General features: G+C 41.9%; 1 pseudogene; it reads right to left on the bottom strand.

Annotated features, from left to right (window-relative positions):
- Positions 1–1841: 1841 nt before the first annotated feature.
- LOC125464322 (immunoglobulin lambda-1 light chain-like) lies at positions 1842–23054 on the bottom strand (annotated as a pseudogene).
- Between the last annotated feature and the right edge of the window lie 266 nt (positions 23055–23320).

Below are 23320 nucleotides of genomic sequence, written 5' to 3'. Positions count from 1 at the left end.
GCCTTCTTAGAGGTGTCATTACAGAGCGGGGGCCGCAACATTGTTTCTCCCAAATACTTACGGTTTGAAGAAAGGATTCTGAAAATCGAAGGGTAATAAGGAGAAATTAATTCACACAGTTTGGACTGCTTGGAATTCTTTATCCCAACAGGCAGCCGTGCGTTGAGTCTTTGCAGCTGAAACCGTTGGATTTTTTTTAGGAAATTAGGAAAATCAAGGGACATGGGAATCAGGTAGAAAAGTTGATTCGATGATAAAGATCAGGTATGATCTTATTATTTGGGGTGCAGCACCCTGGAGGCGCTGTATAGCCTACGTCAAATCGTACCTATATTCTTATACTTCTGTGCAAGTATGAAGGTGCAAGTACAATTTTACGAAGTCGGTAGAAATTATAGGGCGTGTTCTGTGCTCTTCAAATCAGGGCTTTTGTGCATCCCACACTTCCTTCACCCTATCGCTGGCGGCCACGGTATCAGGAGCATATCCCTTAAACTTTGAATCTGTATCCCGCCACAGTTTTTCCGTTTCGTACTTGCCCCCTCCCGCAAAATTATGCCACTTTGACCAGGCGCGCCTGAAACTTACTGTGAATTTCCGATGAGGCACTCCTTTCAATGGGATACAATATTGATAGTGTCGAGCGCAGTGGATAATGCGGAAATTATTGTCAATTGCGACAAAAGCTTGACCCTACACTGTTGAACCTGAAAGGTAGCATGAAATGCAGGCAGAAGCATTTTCAGCCGCTGTCTGGAAATACGACGAATTATTTTCTCCAAGCCGTGCGTATGCATTCCCCTTGGAATTTTGGTGTCATCGTAGTATCGGGCATAATGCACAAATGAAAAACCGCATTCCTGTCAACATCGGTGTATTCCACGCAGGAAAGACAGGAAATTCAAGCTCAAATTAGGGAGCCATTTCAGGGGCAAGGTCTTTTCGAGCCATTGTCCAATTTCTGAGAAATGGCAGTCATTTCAATACAAGCCATAGGCAGACAGCTAATCTGCTGATACTTTTACAAATACAAGTTACTCCTTCCTTTCCTTACAGACGTCAAAAAATCGGAAATATTTCGGCTCTCCGCTCTTTGGGCCAATCCCACCTCCGAATTAACGTAAAGTGAAAATTTCTACTAATGCACCTAGGAAAATGTAGCCCCAAGTAGTTATTTTCATTTTGGTGGGTAAAATGGTTTAAAGCAGCAAATCACGAAAATATATGTGTGTTAAGTGCGCTCTATTGTATGAACTTTCTGTGCAGAGTTTGTAAATGCTGTGATATATCACTTTGGACTGAAGCGAAAAGTGTAAAATGCAAGCACGTTTCTTAAGTTATTTTTTTAAACAAAAGTGACCTTAAACGTCATTGTGTTTAATAACAAGGGCTAGGATTTTTAAAATATTCCATATTTCTACTTGTGCAAACTAATTACAGAAATGCAATGGGGTCTGTATATTGTTAGATTTTTGATGTTTTGGGGAGTTAAAGGTGTTGGGGTGGAGAGGTTGCTAAGGTAGACAGTCGGGAAAGTGGAATGATGCGAAACATAAGATTCAATAGGGCAAGACATTCACATAACTATTTAAAAAAAACATCTGTATTAAATTCAATTGCTATCCACAGATGCGCACTTACAAAAGATAATGCATCTCATAAATGAACAGCATCATTTATTAAACAAATGCTTCCATGTCGCATTTACTTGGGTAGACGTTCCTTCCATAATGTGAATATATATAAATCACTACCATGGGCCGGACGCGAATAACTAAACCCGCCTTAGCGCGTAAATGCTGTGGATAACAGCTTGCAGCAAGTGGTCTCATCCTGCGCTTTCACTCGCAGCCTGATCTATTGATACTTTGCTTGAGCTGAGATCCAAGAGACTCATGTCTAACGCCGCAGGTGTAGACTTTATGTGTGTTCCACTGGGAGGCCGTCAGGGTCAGGGTCAGGTAACTGCTCACGCTGTAGGCCTCGTCGGTGTCCCGCACCAACCGAGTTGTCTGGACACCACCGTCCGTGGTCTGGCCTTACACAGTCCATGAAGCCTCCAACGAGCCGGGGAAGAAATTATTCACCAAATACACCAGGGTCGCCTGGCTTTCTGCGGAGATCTGATCGGGCGATAGCGCAAGAAGTGATACCGAAGGGCGAGTCGCTTCCCGGGCTGTAATGAACCGGATTGTGATCATTATTTTTTTAAAAATCAGCGCATTCGTACCACACACATCACACGCAGGTATAATGAAGCTCCTTACCGGACAGTAGCTTTAACAGCTCTGAATCAGGTAGTGAGCGCTGAAGTCCCACTCCAAGTGCTGGGGTAGAAAGTACTTGAGAGGATTAAATGCAGCCTTCAACACACACAAAAAAGCGCAATGGCCATATTTCGAAAACGAGCGTCGAGAACAATTATCACTCAACCGATGTCAATAAAATATTGGTCGTAATAACGGGATAATGCGTAGGATCTTGCTGCGCCCAACTTTGCTGCCAAATGCTGCCACGAGACAACTCTCCGAGGCCGGGAGAAGGCGCTACATAAATATAAGGTCTTTCCTCACGTTGCCCTCAATCTTGGCGAGGATGAATGGGTTTAATCGCAGTTCATGGATCGATTTGCCAGACGCTTGGCTTCTTTCGATTCTTTTGCAGGATGTGAGCGTTACTGACGCTGTGCTTGTTGCTCGTCTCTCAATGTTCTTGACTCACGGCTGTCCACGTGTTGTGCAGCGCTCCGCAGCGCTGTTAAAATGGAGCTGCATGCATTTGAACCAGGAACGATGAAGGAGCAGCGGTATCGTTACAAGTCAGAACAGTGGAGGGGAATTTGCAGGTGTTGGAGCTACAATGTATCCACTGCCCTTGTGGGAGGTCGGTGGTAGAGAACATGGGTTCGGACGGTGCCGTGAAAAGAAAAAGGGTTCATGCTACCACTGTTGGACACAACTTTTAAGGTAACACGGGGCTGCTTTGTCCTGGATGGTGCCAAGCTTATTGAGCGTTGTTGGAGCTGCACCCATCCAGGCAACTAGAGAGTGTTCCGTCATATTCTTGACCTGTGCCTTTCAGATGGTAGATAAGGGTTTTGGAAGTGAGAGGCTGACTTACTCATCACAACATTGCCAGCTTCTGTCTGACTATTAAAGCCACAATGTTGATTAGGATGGTCTTGGTAAGATTTGGGTCAATATTAATCCATGTTGTTGGCTCAGGTTTCAGCAGTGGTCACACTTTACTATCGATTTGACAGCATAGTAACATATAGATAGGAGCAGGGATGGGCCATTCGACCCTTCGAGCCTGCTACTAAGCACGTCAACATCTATCAGACAAAACTAAAACAGATATTCTTCATAGACCACAGTGAAACTCCTTCCTTCACAATCACACATTTCATTATATAGAGTTAAGAAATATGCCTACAGAAGGAAAGAATGGCGATTAACAATAGCAAACCAGCGTTTCAATTCTGAAGTTTACCTGCAAGCATTGACTCACATGCCTTTGCAAAAGAGCTCGAGGACGAAACATATAAACAGAGCAGTAAAACGGCCTTTAGCTTGAATAATATGACAATATTAACGACAAGGAGGGAAAATACGCGGCACTACCGTTTCAGTGCACCTACTATGGTTCGGACGTATTATTATTTAAAATAGTTGGAAATGCATTTTGATTCTGTTTAACTGCATCACGTCTCTATTGACATGACACACCCAAAGGAATAGAATGTCCATTTCGCTTTGGCCAGATTTAAGGAAGAAAATGTGTTTGTTGCTCGTCATTTATTGCTTACATTTATATATCGCCTCTCATGGCCTCCGAGAATTGCCTCTGGGCAGATTGGGTGCTTTTAAAATTATAGTAGCTTAAGGCGCTTGGCGACCAATTCTGGCAAGTCAAATTCCTATAAGTTGCATCCGAGATAATAGGAGCTGCAGATGCATAACAAGGTGTGGAGCTGGATGAACACAGCAGGCCAAGCAGCATCAGAGGAGCAGGAAAGCTGACGTTTCGGGCCTAGACCCTTCAGATCTTGGTTGTAGGATAAGTATTGATCTTGACATTCTTCCTCAAATTTAGCGCCTTTAGATATTTTACACACCCTATTAAAGAACGATTATCGTCCACTTTTAAATCTCATTTTATTTTTACGAAAGGCAGTTGATGACGTTGAAGTCAGGAGCAAATGAGCCATGTGCAAATTAATCCAGAATCAATCCAGGTCAAATAATTCGTTACACGAGGCACGCAGAGGAAGGTTTTCTCCTAGAAACAATCAGAAGACCATGTATTCTCGACTAAAACAAATAACTACCGTCGCTGGAGATCTGAAACGTAAGCAGGAAATACAGCTGATGTGGCAGCTAGAAAAATAAGAGTTGGTTTTCTGAAGAAGGGCTACTGGACTAGAAACATTGACACTGCTTTCTCTTTCCAGAGATGTTGCCACACCCGGTGAGTTTCTCTAGCAATTTCTGCTTTTGTATTCCCGAATGCTTGACCTGAATTCTTTGGTACTACTTTGAATATTAAAGAAGCTCTTAGTGATCACTGCACTCGATCTCATATTAATATCTCTCAAATGCATCAGGAATTAAGAGAGGTGTCCATGTTTACCCTTTTTTTATCTATCGCTCTGGGTCTCTGTTTTTCCATTTCTCTCTATGTGTTTCTATCTCTCCTTTTGCACAAACATGAGTTCTAAAGAAGACACACTGGACCCTAAACATTAACTCTACTTTCCCTCCTGCTGAATTCTCCAGCAACTTCTGTTTGTGTTCCTGGTTCCGGCATCCGCACTTTTTTTGTTATTATTGAGCGAAGTACTTCCAGGTTATTTTTCAAATTATGCTAATTACACCCATTGAATCATTGTTCACTATTGCTAATCAGAGAATAAAACCTGTTCTTTCTTTATGTGATAATGGGAACTGCAGATGCTGGAGAATCCGGGATAATAAAGTGTGAAGCTGGATGAACACAGCAGGCCAAGCAGCATCTCAGGAGCACAAAAGTTGACGTTTCAGGCCTAGACCCTTCATCAGAGAGCAGAGATCTGTTGTTATCCTATTCTTTCTTTATATTTTGCGTCCTATATTTAATAGGCCTTTGTATAAAAAGTTGGTTACAGTCCACAGCACCAAATTATTTGGCGTACCTGATATTGTAACATGCATGAAGCAATTAGTAATATTTCTGACTATACGTTGGATAAAGGAAAAGCAAAATCTGTTGTTCAGAGTGAATGAAGCAAATGTTACTAACTCGGAACTGTCAGTTTGGTCCCTCCGCCGAAGTAAATAGCGTTGCTCTGCCACAATAATAATCGGCGTTGTCCTCCAGTTAAACTCCGCTGATAGTCAAATTCGCGGCGTTTGTTGACGATTGACTCCTGCCAGAGAAATGATCAGGGATCCCGGGGCCTTTGCTATCACGGTTAAGACAATGGTAGAGTACGAATCGAAGAGTAGACTCGGGTTTCTGCTGGTGCCATCTTATATCAGCGTTTCCCAAATTTCCACCTGACACGCTATAACTTAATCTCCCTTGGTGCGATGGATGGCGATTTCGGTTGTTAATGTAATCTGCGCGTTTGAACCTGTAACAGATACAGCAATATTAGAATATGGCATTCATCTGATTGACATGATGTTTCTCTATGTAACAAAATCTTATCTACAATGACATCTTGAGAACTTTCAGACTGTGGCGATGAGCAGAGTTGAGATGACACACACCCATTGGGACATCCTGAATTCAGAGAGTCCGGCAGGTTTGCAGGCAAAAGGCTTTAACGCTTACCAAGGTCGCTTTATTTTGTCAATGTTCAGAAAGAGGGCAGATTGTCATGTGGCTCTCCATTATGCAAATATGGGTTGGCGTTCAAACTCCAATCGACCATTGATCCAAGTTATAGGATTTGCAAAGAGTCAGGAGACATTGGATTGAGCAAAAACGCAATATCGTCCTGACGTTTCAAACAGTTGCCTAAACAGTACGACGAAGTCAGTTTTTTCAACATAAATCACGATCAGTTGATCTTTCCTTTAACACAGAAGGTTTGGGGGAAACTTCTACTGAAGGCAATGTTGTCCTAGCTGTACAATACGCCAAGACAACCTTCGTATTAAACTTTGAAACCAATACTTAGAAATTCAACCACATCCTGACAGAATACAAGATGAAATTATGTTCAGATACATTACCGTTAAAATGAAGTATTTTTATGGAGTTTGAAAATATTAATGGCATCTAGGGAAGATTAGTTTCACGTGAATTTTCAAGGTAATTTATACCATATTTACTACTTTATTCAATAAAAACATCAAATTATTTGGTTTGAATAATTAAACGTTTTGACAGTACATTATTTGGAGATTTGTGACTTTGCCCGAATTGAAATTACAATGCTTGCGTCAGGATAGAGAAATTAGTACAGTTTATACTTAATGCAGGAATGGGGATTCTTATGGTGCAAGGGTACAGCCCCTACGTTTGCACTAGTAAGGCTGGGGTCAATTCCCATCTATCCTTGTTCTGTGTCAAACCATGTCTGAACAGGTTGATTAGGAAAAATATCTACACAACGCAGAGAGGTGTCAAACGATTCGTTGGTGTAGGAGGAATGGGAGAGCGTGATTTAAACATTGGAAGGCAATTGTTGATTTCTCAGATCAATTTGCTCAGCAAAGTTATTATACACTTCTGGAGCAGGGGAGACTTGAACTTGGGTCTCCTAGCTCATAGGTAGAGACACTACCTACCACCACGGTACAAGAACAGCTATAGTTGACGGGACTAGTTGAACAAGCTGTTAAAAATACGTATCATATCCATAGCTTTATTATCAGCAGTGTTTGCGAAAGCAAGGAAGCCGAGCAAAAGGTCTATAAAAGGCTTAGCACGACCTGGCTAAAATATCGTGGTTAATCCTAGGTCACCACACTTAGAGAAGAATGTCAAGGCCTCGGTGAAGATGCACAGGACGCTCATTCACTTGAGTGATATCAGACATGAAAGACTTCGGTACCGTGGAGCGATGAGAATGTCGGACATTGGTATTCTCCGAGCAGAGATTGTTGAAGGGTGCTTTGATCCGGCTGTAGAAAGCGAAGAAGCTGCCTTAGACAGGAAATAGGAATAAACTGTTCCCGATGACAGGGGAGACTGATTAGATGCTGTGCGTGAAAGAATTGTGACGATGGAAACAAATACCTCGATGCAACATTTATTTTTCATAACATTGCACGCCTTGCCTGAAAAGGTGCTGGACACAAATGCGATACGGAGTTCCGAAAGGGTAAGATAAATACTTGAAATAGGAAAATGTGCAAACCCTCTCACGGCTAATTCCTAATAGGATTGTCCAAAACCAAAGGCTTCCTAACAAAACGGCTCACTTTGATTCCCTCAGTTGCGGACTGCGTGACACAAGTTCCTTGACCTTCCGGGCGGATTCATCGTTAAAGCGATCAACCCGATTCCGATCAACCTGCCTGAAAGTCAAAAGAGGCAATATGCTGTCGTGCTCTTTTAATCCTTTAAGGACTCTTCAGTACCCCTGCTCACGTCTTTACTGCAATTATTTAAACAGTCGCGTCAAAAATGCCTGAACCTCCGAAGAATTGCGCAGTTAAAGGAAATACCTGAAATTTACGTTTAACGCAGCAGGTGGAGCGGCGCGGTGGCTCAGTCGTTAGCACTGCCGCCTCACAGCGCCTGGGACCCGCGTTCAATTCCAGCCTCGGGCGACTGTCTATGCGGAGTTTGCACGTTGTCTGCGTGGGTTTCCTCCCACAGTCCAAAGATGTGCAGGTTAGGGTGGATCGGCCATGCTAAATTGCCTGTAGTGTTCAGGGGTGCGTGGGTTAGAGGGGGATGGGTTTGTGTGGGATGCTTCAAGGGGTGCGGACTTGTTGGGCCGAGGGGCCTTTTCCACACTGTCGGGAATCTAATCTAAATATTCGTGACTTCCTGTGAATCAGCTGATTTAGACTTCTGCGGCATTTGTCTTGCGTCCTAACAAAAAAATAAATTTTCAGTTATTTTATTTAAACAAAAACATCAGCAGCTGAAAATACATCCACAATCACAGTTAACCAAAAGAAACTGACATAGCTTGAATCCATTCTAACCTCTAGATGCAGTAATGAGAGAATAGTAGACCTTTCAATGTGAACTGTCCAGCAGCAGAATACACTGTATTTATCATTATCTTTTCGTCAACAGTAGGATGCCATCACCATTAATTTGTCATGATTCGGACAAGTAATCAATATGATTTGTACGTTTCAAGTTTCTTTTTCAGTCGTTTTCCACAAAATACGTTCGATTTCTAAATCAAATTGTAGTCGTGAGTTTTATTATAAATAAGGGGAGCTGTAATTAATCTACTGATATTTCGCTTTGTGAATCCCGAAATATCATACACAGTAAATGATTCGTCTACCTAGATCTGTTGATTCTTTTAATACATTCTTTTATGTCTACTGGGCTGGCAAAACTCTGGTCCTAGGTGCTCAATAACAATTATTGGATATTTTCTTTGTGACTGCTAAAATAAGATTTATTTAACACAGAGACAGACAATAATAAAATATTTCAGCAAAACTTTCGTGGAAAGGTTTCAACTAACACAAGAAGTGAAAGGCAGGAAGGAAGGTGGAAGTCATTTTACTTAGTCAAGCTGAATCATTTATTCATGTAGGATAATATAAGGAAAACGTTCCAGTTATGAAACAAAAGGAATGATATCCCCTGCTTTTATTCATTCACCTCCTTCATCAGTTGAGGAATCAATATTCCTGTGTGTTAAATACCACTTGGAAGAAGTACTGAATTTAGCAAAGGCTCTGAGAGTTGTCGTGTGGGATTCCAAAGTTCATTATGAAGAGTGGTTCCCATCCACTACTGCAGACTGAGCTGGCTCAGTCCTGTAGAATTTATCTGTCAGACTGGGCCAATGACAGTTGGAGAGAAAACCACCAAGAAGGAAAATCTAGTTCATCAATCCATTTATGCTGGGCGAACCTGCTTATGATAATAGAAGTGATAACTTCACAGCTCTTCTGGAAATGAAAACTTATCTTCAAGTTGAGAGTATGTTCCACCTGGTTGTGCAAAACTACCACAGTGATGATGAGATAAATTAAGAACGGATCTAGCAACACAAAATATGGCAACCTAGATGCATTGTGGGTGATTTGGCAGCAGGAATTACATTCAACACAAATCCATCACCTCATTGCACTGCAAACATCTCACTCTACCATAACTACAAGGTCAGTAAAATCACCAGGGCTCAATGATGAGACCATGCCAGGAGCAGTACTAAGAATTTTGAAATTAGTTGCCAAGTTGGTGAAGATACAACACTTGTGTTGTAGATATCAGACTTCTGCGGGGAAGAAGGAAAGAAGGTTTCATTTAGGGCGGCACGGTGGCACAGTGGTTAGCACTGCTGCCTCACAGCACCAGGGACCCTGGTTTGATTCTGGCCTCGGCCGACTGTGTGGAGTTTGCACATTCTCCCTATGTCTGCATGGGTTTCCTCTGGGTGCTCTGGTTTCCTCCCACAGTCCAAAGGTGTTCAGGTTAGATGGATTAGCCATGTTAAATTGCCTGTAGTGTTCAGGGAAGTGTAGATTAGGTGGGCTATAGGGGGATGGGTCTGGGTGGGATGCTCTGAGGTTCAGTGTAGACTTGTTGGGCCGAAGGCCTGTTTCCACACTGTAGGGATTCGATGATTGTTTGCCACGTGCATGGTAAGTAGCAAAAGAAGAATGCTATAAACAGAACTAAGGAATCACATGATCAATACATTAGGTTAGAGATGTTCAGCCCTGCCACATTCAATTATGAATGATAGTGGACACTTGAACAACTGACTGGAGAAAGATGCTGCAAAACTGTCTCATCTTCAATGAAAAACAAGGCCGAAGCATTGCAACCATCTTCATCCAGAGATGCTGATGAGATAAACAGCGCTGTCCTCCTCCTAAGGTCTCTAGAATCAGAGGCTTTAGCCTTCACGGCATGACTGTGATGTGGCTGGAGTCACTGAATAGAACAAAGGCTATCCCATTCCCATTATCTCCAAAGGCTATGGGGTTTGATATTAACCGGCTGTAAGACTGAAGACCTTTGTCCCAGGGATAGGTATACACATAGCCAAGCTGTTCCAAGAGAGCTGCAACACCCAACAATGCAGAAGATTGTTACATTACATGCAGTTCACAAGTGGGTGAAAAGTCTAGTCAATCAAATACTGTCCTGTCAGCCTACACTCAATCAGACTAACAGAAAGTGTCCTTGACTGTACCATCGACAACAATTACTTGCTCACTGATTGGGTTCTGATCAGTCCATGTACCAGAAGCCTTCATTGAAGCCTTGATTCAGACATAGCAAAAAAAAATTGACTTCTAGAGGTATGGTGAGAGGAGAGAGGTGACATTGAGACAGCATTTGATTGAGTATGACATCCAGGAGTCTTAACAAAATTGAAGTAAATGGAAGTCAAATAGAAGTTCTTCAATTTTTGGAGCCATACATTGCACAAAGGTTGTGGTTGTTGGTGCCCTACTATCTCAGTGCCAGGGTGTAGCTGCAGGGGCTCCTCAAGTAGGTGTCCTAGACGTAATTATACTTTGTTAATTACCCTGCCTCTAAATGAAAGTCTGAAGTGGGAATATATGTTAATAATTACAGTGTTTCCTACTATTCATAATCTCTCACACATTGAAGTAATCTGTGTTGGCATCCAACAGGCCCTGGGCATCTTACAGGTTGGAACTGATAATTGATATGTAACATTCATACAAGAAAAGTCCCAGGGAACATCTATCTCCAATAAAGAACCTCACAATCTTCCCTTCATGGCGAATAGCATTACCATCACTGGATGCCCCATCATTAGCACTCTGTGTGCACGGTGGGCAGTGGTGGGGGTGGTTATCATCGACCACACAAACACATCCACAAATGAAAAAGAGAATTAAATCTTGTTAATTATGTATTAATCTTGTTAATTAAATTTTTCCATGTAATTCTTTTGGGGAAATAACACTGCCTGGGCCTGTTTAAGAGCACATTAATTTCCATTCTGTGGATACATTTGTAGCAGCCCACGAGTAAAGTTGACAAGTTGGCCAACTGGGATTGGCAGCTACACATAGCAGATGTTCACAGCCAGGCTTGTAATCTCCATTTAGAGATATTGGATAAGACTTTCCATGGGAGGGAATGTTAGGGAATTTAATCAGGTTTTTGCAAACAGGCAGTTCTAAGCATATAAGCACTTTAATGCGGGGTATTTTTGAAATACTTAGTTTGGCCATAGTCCTAAATTTGTTATTTAGTAAAATGCAGAAAGAAAACCCAGATCTTACAGTATTCTGAATTTTTAGATAATTATAGAATTAGGAAGACAAACAACAAATTAATGTAAAAAGGTTAGTTTCATTCCCTAAACAAATATCTGTAGGCAATAAAGAGGCCCATTGCATTATTATGGAAGATAATGTTATAAATGGTGAAAACATGACATCTAAAAGACCAATTGCACGGGAAGAAGGCAGAAGAACGTTGCAAAAAAAGATCACGAATGGGGAGGGATAAACAGTTGAAGTTTACGTGCAGATGTAAATAATTTGAACAAATTTTTACACCCAGATATCAAGGGAAACGTGGCAAAGGCAGATGACAAAATATAGAATGGTTATGTACCCTAGTTATTTATGGAATCTAGACAAGTTTTGTTCAAAGACTTATAAAATTGCAATGTGATTGCATTTCACCCTTATCATTGGAATTCAAATAGATGTTCTATATTAAGAAAATTAGTAATGGAAAATGTTTAGAGTAGAAACAGTAAATATTAATTTAGAAATGAAACTTTAGTTACAGCATGCAAATAGTAGGGGTCGTAAAATGCAGCTGCAAGTCAGAGGGATTGTTTGTTCTATCTTTCAGGCTGAAGTGAAAGAGAGATTGTCATCAATTGTCAGCTGTGTCACAGAATTGCAGTAACTTTACATTAGAATTGATTTTGAAGACTTAAAAACAATTGGTAGAGAGTAACAGCCTTGGTAATCTGTCATACTAAAGTTATTATTACAGAATTTGAAAGAGTTCTTAGTGATAAGCAAGTATTTAAGGTTATTGGCAAATAATATGCACCCAACTCTTGCTTCTCCAAGACTGCGTTAGGGAACTGGAGTGGGAGCTGGATAAACTTTGGATCATTCGGGAGGCAGAGTCAGTGATAGACAAGAGTTACAGGGAAGTAGTTACTCCTAAGCATGAAGAAAGCTGGGTAACTGTTAGAAGGCAGGCATCCTCTGTGGTCGTTCCCCTGAAAAACAAGTATACCATTTTGGATGCTGTTAGGGAGGACAACTTACCAGGAGCATGCACTTGGGTGCAGGTCTCTGGCACAGAGTCTGTCCCTCTTGCACAGAAGGGAAGGGGGGATAGGAAGAGAGTGTTAGTCATTGGGGACTCAATAGTTAGAGGGACTGATAGAAGGTTTGCCGGGAATGAAAGAGATTCACGATTGGTGTGTTGCCTCCCAGGTGCCAGGATCCATGATGTCTCAGATCATGTCTTTGGGGTCCTGAAGGGAGAGGGTGTCCAGCCCCAAGTCGTGGTCCACATAGGCACCAACGACATAGGTAGAAAGAGGGATAGGGATGTCAGGCAGGATTTCAGGGAGCTAGGGTGGAAGCTGAGAGCTAGAACAAACAGAGTGGTTATCTCTGGTTTGTTACCCGTGCTACATGCTAGTGAAGCAAAGAACAGGGAGAGGTTTCAGCTGAACACATGGCTGCAGGGATGGTGCAGGAGGGAGGGCTTCAGGTACATGGACAATTGGGGCCATTCTGGGGAAGGTGGGACCTCTACAAACAGGATAGTCTCTACTTGAACCAGAGAGGCACTAATATCCTGGGTGGGAAATTTTTTAGTGCTATTCGGGTGGATTTAAACTAGCTCAGCAGGGGGATGGGAAACTGAGGTGTAGTCCTGGTACACAGAAGGGTGAGCGTAGGGAGGACATGGACAGGACCTCACTGTCATAGGAGTGTGCTGGCAGACAGCAAGTTGGATTGAAGTGTATCTACTTTAATGCCAGGAGTATCCGGAATAAGGTAGGTGAGCTTGCAGCATGGATAGGTACCTGGGTCTTTGATATTGTGGCCATTTTGGAGGCACGGATAGAGCAGGGTCAGGAATGGATGTTGCAGGTTCCAGGGTTTAGATCTTTCATTAAGGTCAGGGAAGGTGGTTAAAGAGGGGGGGGGGGTGTGGCTTTGTTAGTCAAGGACAGTGTAACGGTGGCTGAAAGAACTTTTGATGAGGACTCGTCTACTGAGGTGGTATGGGCTGAGGTCAGAAACAGGAGAGGAGAGGCCACACTGCTGGGAGCTTTTTATGGACCTCCACAAAGTTCCAGGGATATGGAGGAGAGGATTGGCAAAACTATTCTGGCCAGGAGTGAAAGGAACAGGGTGGTCATTATGGGAGACTTTAACTTCCCTAACATTGACTGTAAATGCTATAACTCTAGTATATCAGGTGGATCAGTTTTCGTCCAATGTGTGTGGGAGGGTTTCCTGACTCAGTATGTCGAATGGCCGACAAGAGGGGAGGCCACACTGGTTCTGGTACTTGGTAATGAACCAGGCCAGGTGTTTGATTTAGTGGTAGGTGAGCACTTTGGAGAGAGTAACCATAATTCGGTTATGTTTACTTTAGCAATGGAAAGGGATAGGAACATGCCACAGGGCAAGAGTTATAGATGGAGGAAGGGCAATTATAATGCATTAGCCAAGACTTAGGAGGCATAGAATAGGTTAGCAAAATGCAGGGGATGGGGACAATCGAAATGTGGAGCTGGTTTAAGGAACAGATGTTGCGTGTCCTTGATAGGTATGTCCCTGTCAGGCAGGGAGGAAGCAATGAGGTAAGGCAACTGTGGTTTACTAAAGAAATTGTATGTCTTGTTAAGCAGAAGAGGGAGGCTTATGTGACAACGAGACGAGATGGTTCAGATGAGGCATTGGAGAGTTACAGATTAGCTAGGAAGGATTTAAAGAGACAGTTAAGAAGAGCAAGGAGGGGACATAAGCAGACATTGGCAGGTAGAATAAAGAAGAACCCTAAAGCTTTCTATAGGTATGTGAGGAATAAAAGGATGACTAGGGTAGGAATAGGGCCAGTCAAAGACAGAAGTGGGAAGTTGTGTGTGGACCCTGTGGAGATTGGAGAGGTGCTAAATGATTATTTCTCATCTGCTTTCACTGAGGAACAGGAGAATATTGTAGAGGGGATGACTGAGTTACAGGCTACTAGAATTGAAAGGATTAAGGTTAGTAAGTAGGAGGTGTTATCAATTCTAGAAGGTGTGAAGGTAGATAAATACCCTGGGCCAGATGGGGTTTTTCCAAGTATTGTCTGGGAAGCTAGGGAGGAGGTGGCGGAGCCTTTGGCCTTGATCTCTGAGTCCCCATTGTCTACAGGTTTAGTACCAGAGAACTGGAGGATTGCAAATGTTCTGCCCTTGTTCAGGAAGGGCAGTAGGGATGACCCAGGTAATTATAGACCTGTGAGCCTTACGTCTGTGGTAGGAAAAGTTTTGGAAAGGATTATAAGAGATAGGATTTATAATCATCTAGCAAGCAACAATTTGATTGGAGATAGTCAGCATGGATTCGTCAAGGGCAGGTCGTGTCTCACAAACCTCATTGAGTTTTTTGAGAAGGTGACCAGGCATGTGGATGAGGGAAGGGAAGTTGACGTGGTGTACATGAATTTCAGTAAAGCCGTTGATAAGGTTCCACATGGTAAGCTGTTGGAGAAAATACAGAGGCACGGGATTGAGGGCGGTAGATTTAGCAGTTTGGATTAGAAACTGGCTTTCTGTAAGAAGGCAACGAGTCGTGGTTGATGGAAAATATTCAGCCTGGAGTCAGGTCACTAGTGGTGTGCCTCAAGGATCTGTTTTGGGACCACTGCTGTTTGTCATTTTTATAAATGACTTGGACACAGGCATAGTGGAAGGGTTAGCAAGTTTGCAGATGACACTAATGTCGGTGGAGTGGTGGACAGTGTGGAAGAATGTTGCAGGTTGCAGGGAGACTTGGGTAAACTGCAGAATTGGGCCAAAAGGTGGCAAATGGAGTTTAATACGGATAAATGTGAGGTGATTCACTTTGGAAGGAATAATAGGAAGGCAGAATACCAGGTCAATGGAAAGATTCTTGGTATTGTGGATGTGCAGAGGGATGTTGGTGACCATGTACATAGATCCCTGAAAGTTGCCATCCAGGTTGATAGTGCTGTTAAGAAGGCTTACAGTGTATTAGGTTTTATTGGTAGAGGGATTGAGTTCTGGAGCTGTGATGCAACTGTACAAAACACTAGTGCGGCATCATTTGGAATATTGCGTGCAGTTCTGGTCACCCCATTACAGGAAGGATGTGGAAGCATTGGAAAAGGTGCAGAGGAGATTTACCAGGATGTTGCCTGGTCTGGAGTGCAGACCCTATGAAAAAAGGCTGAGGGACTTGGGTCTCTTCTCATTGGAGAGAAGGAGGCTAAGAGGGGATTTAATAGAGACATACAAGATGATCAGAGGATTATATAGGGTGGACAGTGAGAGTCTTTTTTTCCGAGGATTATGACTTCAGCTTGTTCAAGGGGGCATAGCTACCAATTGAGGGGTGATAGATTTAAGACAGATGTCAGAGGCAGGTTCTTTACTCAGGGAGTGATAAGGGCGTGGAACACTCTGCCTGCCAATGTAGTTAACTCAGCCACATTTAAACAGTCCTTGGATAAGCATATGGATAATGATGGGATAGTGTAGGGGAGGGGCTTAGATTAGTTCACAGGTCAGCACAACATGGAGGGCTGAAAGGCCTGTTCTGCGCTGTATTATTCTACGTTCTATGTTCTATGTATTGCTGCTGACAAATAACTGGCAAAAGTATGACTGCCAGAAGCATTGTAAGATCCCAAAGAAAGATAATGGAGGTGTCTGGTAAACATTATGAGTTAGTTGGAGGGCCTAAGGCTGTACATAGAGTTGTCCATCATTGATTGTGTGTTTATTGGATTGGGGGATATATCTAACAATGACATCAATATTGCCTGTAAGTATTGTAACATGAAAGGAATAAAAATGCGCACCTAGGCTGGGGAACTCGGAGTGTCATTGGTCTCTCCTCTGATCTCAGCTGCAATTAAAGGGGCAATTGGGCCCCACATGAAATCCAGATTTGGAGCCATCTCAGGTTCCTTTTACATGAGTTGTAGAAGAGGTCTGAATAATGGTCACTTTTACTGGTGAATTCAGAACTCAAGACTCCTACTTGATATTTCTCTCTACAACAATATGTATCACAGGCAAGGCAGGCATTTATTGCCATTCTCTAGAGTTTCCCATGAGAAGATGGTAATGCACCTTTCCACTTAATCCAATTCATTCAATGTGCACTAAATATCATTTAAAGTCTCCCAATGCCCTGCACTTTAGGGAGTTCCAAAGACTTGATGCAATGATGGTGAAGGAACAGCTGAAAGTGCCCAAGTCAGGATGGTGTGTAATTGCAAAAGTATCTGGAGATTATGATATCCCCATATATTTGCAGCCTCTGTCCTTCTAAATGATTGAGTTCATGTGTTTGAAAATTGTATAAATGATACCTTGTTGCACTCCAGACAGTATATACTGCGAAAAATAAAGAAATTAAATGAGTCCACGCTGAGCATGGTTGTTCAAGTGTTGAATAAGTGGATTATTTTTCTTTCCTAGGTGATGCTGAACATCTTAATCATTGGTACAGCTACAGTAAAGGAAGGCAAGAGTGTTCCATCACATTTTTGACATTTGGTTTGTAAATTATATCAAGGCGTTGGGAGAGCTTACCAGCCTCCTGCAGGAAACCTAGTGTCTGCCTCACTTCAATAGACAATGGGTCAGTCCTTGAGAATAGAATGGTGATTGCAAAATCATTAAATGCCAAGGTAAGTAACTAGGCTGTATCTTGCCAGATGTAGAGTCGCCAGACAGTTGTGAACATAGTCTAGTCCATCACAAAAACTAGCATTCCTTCCAGTGCATCCACTTATACTTCCCGCTGCCTTGAAAAAGTAGCCAACATAATCAAAGACCCCTCCCATCCCAGTTACATTCTCTTCCACCTTCTTCCATTGGATGAAAGATATACAAGTTTGAAAACATGTATCAACAGATTCAAGAATAGCTTATTCCTTCCTGTTATCAGGCTTATTAACGTACTCCCATATATTAGAGTTAATCTTTCTCTGCACTTCCTCTGTAGCTGTAACACAACATTCTTCATTCTGTTCTGGTACTCTGAGGTACTTATGTAAGATAATGATCTGTCTGGATAGCACACAAAACAATACTTTTCATTGCAATTGGTACATGTGACAATAATAAATCAAAGCTAATATAGGCATATTTATCTGATGAATTCTGAATGGAGCTGAGAAGTCAGCAGACAATAGCCCAATTTCTGACTTTCTGATAGCGGGAAATGTCATAATGAAGCAGTTGGAGATGGATGAGGTTAGCATGTGAAGCAAAGAAGTAGGGCAAAGTCATTAGTCTTTACAACCACAGCCCATTCATGTTTGTGCTACATTTGACTAAAAATGTTGACGAGTTTTCCACCGATCCGAAGGTATTTAAGGTCTACCTTGAATTACATTTAGTCAATTTCTGCCTTATTTCGTGACAATTCACTCTCACTCCACTGCTAAATACCTCACCTTGTGTTCACAGTTCTGGCTTAAAATGTTTCTGTTTTGTCCATTCTGGTGCAGTTTTGAGCTCTGAAATCATTCACTTATTGGGATGTTCACATAATCTCCTCTTCCTTTTTGTTCCTTAACTACACCCCCCACCCCCCCACCATTTTTCATGACTGAATTTGACAATGAAGCAACGTTTTGAACTGATTCATTGATTGTGGAATCTCTCAGCTCCCTATAGATTATGCTGCTTTCACTGTTTGCCAAGTAGAGAGTCTGATGTTATAAATTTGATAGATTGGTATCACAATTGTCAACTGCACCTCATTCTGTACATTACACTCTTTTCTTTCTTCCTCAGTAAGTCGGCTTTTGTAACTTCCTTGGCCACTTTCTATGTGAACTTAAACAATTAAAGCTTTTTTTTCCATCACTAGGGATACTCGGTCACCTCCCTTTAAATTGATTATCATCAACTCTCTCCTAAAAGAAAACAAATTTGGCTCCATCATCCTTTGAAATTATCATTGAATCCTCAGCCTAATCTCTCTCTGCAAAATTTTCAAAGTCACCTGCAAAATCACCTGCTTATATCACTCTGATTATATTTCCTATCCTACTATGCAACCAGAGGTGAGACTGAGACTCCAAGGCAATTGGGGACAGGCCATTATGACTATTACAGCCATGGACAGACACGTAACCAATATCAATAGTATTGAGGATCAGTTCACAAAAGATACTGTCTGATGATGGCTTTATCACCACCCACCACAAGTCTCATCAGCAGCTGTGCAATTCAGGACATCACAGACTTATTCAGTTGTGTGATGTTGGGCTCTGAGAAATTGGATGAGCTGATATGTCTCAAGCACTGTAACATGGACTGATGAGTCACAATCATACATTTTGTTTATCTGTGGAAAATCTATCTCAACCCATGGATATATACAATATATATCAAGGAATGACAAGGTGATGGAAGTCTTCCTTGAGGCTAGATGCTGCATGGACTAGGTCTTTACTTGTTTCTTCTTTACTTTTCTAATTTATTCCTATGACCATAATAGGAATGCTAGACTATTTCATTACTTTTGTAATTTTTTTTGTTTCCTAAGAAATTGATCTTAAGTGTCTGAACCTAGGTACCTTTGTATCTAAGATAGCACTGTACTGCAGCGACTGTAAACATGCACTTATTTGAGTACATGTGACAATAAAGCTGATTCAAATCAAAATTTGATGTGTTTGCAGATACAGCTCCTCATGCCATGCAGGAAGAATAAAAACATACATAAGTGTAAAATTGGTCCAACTGACCAGTCTTAGTCATGCTGTCTTAAGAATCATGATATAAACACTTCCTATACAGCCAAAGCTACACAATCAAGAAACATTCAAGCAGGGAACAAGAGTAGACCTCTCTTCCCTTCCAATCTGCCCTGTCATTCAATAATATCATGGCTGATCTGGACTTTTAACCTCAACACTGCATTCTTGCACACCCGCATAATCATTTAGTCCATAAGACCATAAGACATAGGAGTGGAAGTAAGGCCATTCAGCCCATCAAGTCCACTCCACCATTTAGATCATGGCTGATGGGTATTTCAACTCCACTTCCCTGCACTCTCCCCGTGGCCCTCAATTCCTTGTGAGATCAAGAATTTGTCAATCTCTGCATTGAAGGCATCTAACGTCCCGGCCTCCACTGCATTCCGTGGCAATGAATTCCACAAGCCCACCACTGTCTGGCTGAAGAAATGTTGTCTCATTTCTGTTTTAAATTTACCCCCTCTAATTTTAAGGCTGTGCCAACGGGTCCTAGTCTCCCCACCTAATGGAAACAACTTCCTAGTGTCCACCCCTTCTAAGCCATACATTATCTTGTAAGTTTCTATTAGATCGCCCCTCAACCTTCTAAACTCTAAAGAGTACAATCTCAGGATCCTTAGCCGTTCATCACACGTTAAACCTACCATTCCAGGAATCACCCATGTGAATCTCTGCTGGACATGCTCCAGGGCTAGTATGTCCTTCCTGAGGTGTGGGGCCCAAAATTGGACACAGTATTCTAAATGGGGCCTAACTAGGGCTTTATAAAGTCTCAGAAGCATATCACTGCTTTTATATTCCAACGCTCTTGAGATAAACAACAACATTACATTTGCTTTCTTAATCAAGGACTCTACCTGCAAGTTAACTTTTAGAGAATCCTGGACCAACACTCCCAGATCCCTTTGTACTTCTGCTTTACAAATTTTCTCACCGTGTAGAAAATAGTTCATGCCTGTATTCTTTTTTCCAAAGTGCAAAACCTCACATTTGCTCACATTGAATTTCATCAGCCATTTCCTGGACCACTCTCCTAAACTGTCTAAATCTTTCTGCAGCTTCCCCACCTCCTCAGTACTACCTGCTTGTCCACCTATCTTCGTATCATCAGCAAACTTCACCAGAATGCCCCCAGTCTCTTCATCCAGATCATTAATATATAAAGTGAACAGCTGCGGCCCCAACACTGAACCCTGCGGGACACCACTCATCACCAGTTGCCATTCCGAAAAAGAGCCTTTCATCCCAACTCTCTGCCTTCTATCAGACAGCCAATCCTCAATCCAAGGCAGAGCTCACCTTGAACTCCATGGGCCCTCACCTTACTCAGCAGCCTCCCGTTAGGCACCGTATCAAAGGCCTTTTGGAAGTCTAGATAGATAACATCTACTGGGTTTCCCTGGTCTAACATACTTGTTACCTCTTCAAAGAATTCTAACAGGTTTGTCAGGCACAACCTCCCCTTACTAAATCCATGCTGACTTGTTCTAATCTGACCCTGCACTTCCAGGAATTTAGAAATGTCATCCTTGACAATGGATTCTAGAATTTTACTAACTACCGAGGTTAGGCTAATCAGCCTATAATTTTCCATCTTTTGCCTTGATCCTCTCTTAAATAAGGGGGTTACATCAGCAATTTTCCAATCATCTGGAACTCTCCCTGACTCCAGTTACTTTTGAAAGATCACAACCAAAGCCTCCGTTATTTCCTCAGCCACCTTCCTCAGAACTCTAGGATGTAGCCCATCGGGGCCAGGAGATTTATCAATTTTCAGACCTTTTAGCTTTTCTAGCACTTTCTGTTTTGTAATGCCTACCATACTCAACTCTGCCCCCTGACTCTCCCTAATTGTTGGCATACTACTCATGTCTTCCACTGTGAAGACTGATTCAAAGTACTTATTAAGTTCTTCAGCTATTTCCTTATCTCCCACCACTAGCATTCCAGCATCAATTTGGAGCAGCCCAATGTCTACTTTTGCCTCTCGTTTGTTTCTTATGTATTGAAAGAAGCTTTTACTATCATTTCTAATGTTACTAGCTAGCCTACCTTCATATTTGATCCTCTCCTTCCTTATTGCTCTCTTTGTTATCCTCTGTTTGTTTTTGTAGCCTTTCCGATCTTCTCATTTCCCAGTGCTGTTGGCCACTTTATAGGCTGTCTCTTTTTCTTTGCTATATTTCCTGACTTCCTTTGTCAGCCATGGCTGTCTAATCCCACCTCAGATAATCTTTCTTTTCTTAGGGATGAACCTCTGTACTGTGTCCTCAATTACACCCAGAAACTCCTGCCACTGTTGCTCTACTATCTTCTCCGCCAGGCTCTGCTTCCAATCAATTTTCGTCAATTCCTCTCTCATGCCCCTGTAATTACCTTTATTTAACTGTAACACCGTTACATCTGATTTTGCCTTCTCTCTTTCAAACTGCAGACTACTCTACCATATTATGATCGCTACCTCCTAAGTGTTCCCTTATTTTAAGGTCTTTTATCAAGTCTGGCTCATTATAATCAAGATTCTATCCACCTCAATAGTTAAAAGGTTTAAAGATTTGGCATCTATACATTTTGAGGAAGGAAATTTCGAAGACTCACAACTCCCTGACAGAATGATCTTCCTTATCTCTACCTTAAAAGGCAACTCTTTAGTTGTAAACTACGATCCCGATTCTAGATGTTCCCCCAAGAGGAAACATCCATTCCACATCTACCTGGTCAAGTCCCCTTAGGATCTTATATGCTTCAGTTAACTTACCTGTGATTTTGTTAAATTCCAGAGGATATAGGCCTAGCGTCTGTAGCCTTTCCTGATAAGGTAATCTCCAGGAGACTGAAGTGAACTAGCTGGTAACATCCCCCAACAAGTATGAATCAATTAGCAATTCTTCCTTGCCTTATTAAGGTATTTAAAACTAGTTCAGGAGACCACAAGAATGATAACTTATGTTGATGAGCAAATCCTTCCTGCTTCTTTGGCATCAAGAAGGCTGGATCTCTCCTGATGATATGCAGTTCAAGTCAGAAACCTGCTCCCCAGCTCTCCTATTCCCGAGGCAAAGAAACACTAACATATTTTGCGTGATTGGGAAAGAGATTGATGGATGACATTTTTGAGACCAGGGACACTGTTCATTAAGAATTTTGCTGGTTCCATTCACAAATACATTTGTCTGTAGTGTAATCCAAATCATGGAATTTTGAGCAATAGAGTGGGCTATGCTTCAGAGGTGGCTAACTGGGCATTAAGTAAGGATAAATAATTCATAATAACACATAAGACTTCTACAGCTACAACAAGCAAATGAAATTTTGAAGGTGTTTTGAACAGTACAGGATGGTGTTTTTTGGAAGTCAATTACTATTCATAGCAATTACAATGCATTGCTCCCCGACAGACATGTCTCTTCTGTCAATCCTGGCGTGATCTGGAGGTATTGTCCTGGCATGATCTGCAGGTGAGACCTGGTGCAATCTGATGGCAATACCCAGTGCAATTTGGTGATGAACCCTGGTGAAATCAGCTTGAAGGGCTGTAGTGCTGAACCTTTTATTCCTAAGATCATGTACTCAGGTACCTTTGTACTTAAGATGGCACTGTGCATGGTGACTTTGTAAACTTTTCACTGCATTCATATAAGTCATATAATGTCATCCCACCCCTTGCAAATTAATTAACTCCATCTAAGAGTACAAAGTAGCTATCGATAATGGACATACCACTGATTATAGTGTTGAGGTCTTGTGTACCAGGACTGTTGGCTACTCTCAGCAAACTCCTCCAGGTTATATAATGAAATTTTAATCTTATTTTTTCTTGGGATGTAGGCATTGTTGGCTAGGCTGGCATTTACTGACCATCCCTTGTGGCCCAGTGGGTCTAGAATTACCTGTAGGCTAAACCACGGAATAACAGCGGACATCTTTTGTAAGCACGTTGGTGAATCAGATGGGTTTTCACAACAATCAACAATCCTTTTTCTCAGAGCATTACCTGGATTTCTGGATTAATAGTCTAGTGTTACCACCAGTAGACCACTGCCTCCCTGAAAAAGAAAACAGAATTTGATAAGGTTCCACCTGTTCTCAACTCAAGGCTCTACGCAGTAAATATAAATTTCGTGTATTTTATGAAATTAAGAGACAGAAAGTAATTGGTGCTTCAGAGGCAAATTGGAAGAATTAGTCC

Source organism: Stegostoma tigrinum, chromosome 26 (assembly GCF_030684315.1).
Source record: "Stegostoma tigrinum isolate sSteTig4 chromosome 26, sSteTig4.hap1, whole genome shotgun sequence".
Taxonomy (NCBI): domain Eukaryota; kingdom Metazoa; phylum Chordata; class Chondrichthyes; order Orectolobiformes; family Stegostomatidae; genus Stegostoma; species Stegostoma tigrinum.
Note: the sequence above shows the minus strand (reverse complement) of the source record. Positions and strands in the feature narration are given on the sequence as shown.